We start from the raw sequence: 2,351 nt of genomic DNA, 5'->3' as shown, positions 1-2,351 counted from the left end.
CTTTCAACTGAGAAACATTGCTAAACTTAGGACCGTGGTTTCAAGGGTGAACATGAGATGATCATTCCCGGTTTTGTTTCATCATGGCTTGATTACTGCAACTCCATTTTCACTTGTCTTAGCAAGTCATCCCAGGACCGTCTGCAACTAGTGCAAAATTCTGCTGCTAGGCTGATTGACCAGGTCAAACAGAATGTCACACATCACTTCTGTGTTATCCATGTTACACTGGCTCCCCAATAAAGTTCCACGATCCAATTTAAGGTTCTAGTTCTTACATATAAAGCATTGCATGGACAGGTGCCTGTTTATATCTCTGACCTGCTCCAGCCGTACATCACTAACAGGTCACTCAGGTCTTCTAACCAGGGACTACTGGTGGTCCTACGAACTCTTTACAGACTAAAGGTGATCGTTCCTTTGAAGTGGTAGCTCCGACCTTATGGAACGCTCTTCCTGTTAACTTACGTTCTGCAGTCTCAGTTGACACTTTTAGAAAGCAACTGAAAACATACTTGTTTCAACTGGCTTTTGTATAATGTTTGTAATTTTGGATTTTATTCTTTTAATCCTCATTGGAACTGCATTTGTTGTTGCTTGTTTATTTTCTGTTTTGGATTCTATTGTATTTTATTCACAATTGTCTTTTGTGTGTAAAGCACTTTGTGACTCTGTCTGAGAAGGTGCTATATCAAATAAATTACTTACTTACTTAACTTACTTACTTACACATGGTCCCCAGGACATTTTACTTTGTCATTGAACTTTTGACAAATAGCTCAAGAGCATCTGAAAAGGCAAATTAGTTTTATGTAACAAATACATAATACAATTACTATTCTTTTATGTAACAAAGGGGTGAGAAAAATAATTTAATATGTACTTGCTGCATTTATTTACTCTCTTTTTCTCTTTAGTGCTTCGACCTAAGAGAGCCTTCTCTTACTCCAAGTGGTACTCTATTGTGACCAGACCAGGAAAAGGAGAACACACACAGACAGTAGTTGCTTTACCAGTGGCCTGTTGCACAAAAGTAGAATGAAGATATCCAGGATAAAATGAAAAAGTGCAGCTTAACTTAGTGTGATCTGCTCCATCGCGCTTAATCGGGTTTACGTTTGCCGAGCCAGGATCAGACGGTGAAGCTATGTCAGCCAGGAGGAGATAGCTGGGATAAGTGCACGTTCACGGCTTTCTTAAAATAGACCACGGTATCGATCACAGATTTTACTGATGCAGAAATGGAGAAGACGTCGCGCACGTTTCACCCGCTGAACAGCAACTAACTATGGAAAGTTATGAGGAGGTGAAGCATATAATATACAGAAAAGGGAAATACGGCTGTTGTTATGAAGCGGAGAGAAAAGCCCGACAGACAATAGCGGACCGACTGAATCTTAGGCTATGGATTTAAAAAATCTACTTACTAGTCACTCCACATTTTTACAAAGTTGTACATTCTGTTTTAATTGCTTTCGTAATAATGCTTGTTTTATGTCTTGGTTTTATTGATGTAGGCTATCTGTTTGTATGTGCTAAATGTGCTGGTTTTACTGTAAAGTGTCTTTTTAGCCTACCATGTAAAGCACTATATAAATTAAATGTATTATTATTTAGCCTACTTTGCCATAAAAAGTGAGCAGACGGAATTAATGTTCCTAGGAAGTTACCCTAAGGACTAGGCTTAATTTCAAACCCTTAATCATAATGCGAGAATATGTTTTACAACCATATGCACAAATCTCTATGAGCTATGTCTAATTCTAAATATCTTTCTACAATTAATGATCATACAGAACAAAACATGACTGGGCAAAAACTAGAAAAATAAGTAAGTGACTTCAATACACACTGTAAGCATATCTGTAAAGAATGTAGCCTGTTATTCATGTTTTTTATTCTCACTCCCAAGCTTGAAGATGACAAGTGACAGCACCAAAATAAAATGATTAAGAAGCTTTAAACACATTCCCACTCCCATCTCGTAAAATACAGACGTTTGGTCAGGTGCCATTGTTGCGTCGTTATTGACCTTAAAAGTCTCCACTGCTGCACAGTGTGGGAGGATCCCCACTGCCTCCCCCCTGCCTCCCCGCCTCCCCCTCTCCATGTTGCACTGGGCAAATTTACCCGGGGAGAGCACGAGGAAAACCCATTTCCTCTGCGTCGTCCCACTTTTTTATCCGGTGCCAGTTCAACCATTTCTTACCATCTAAACAACTGCAATAGGTAGGATTTAAATCAAACTCACGACAAGGAATAGTGACAAGTAATGCATGTTAATAAAATAAAAGTGGAACACATTCAGAAGACAACGGAATAACTTAAACATTAAGCAATTACGTAGCGGG

The sequence above is a fragment of the Perca fluviatilis genome, chromosome 4 (genome assembly GCF_010015445.1).
Source record: "Perca fluviatilis chromosome 4, GENO_Pfluv_1.0, whole genome shotgun sequence".
Taxonomy (NCBI): Eukaryota; Metazoa; Chordata; class Actinopteri; order Perciformes; family Percidae; genus Perca; species Perca fluviatilis.
This window is presented reverse-complemented; position numbering follows the sequence as displayed.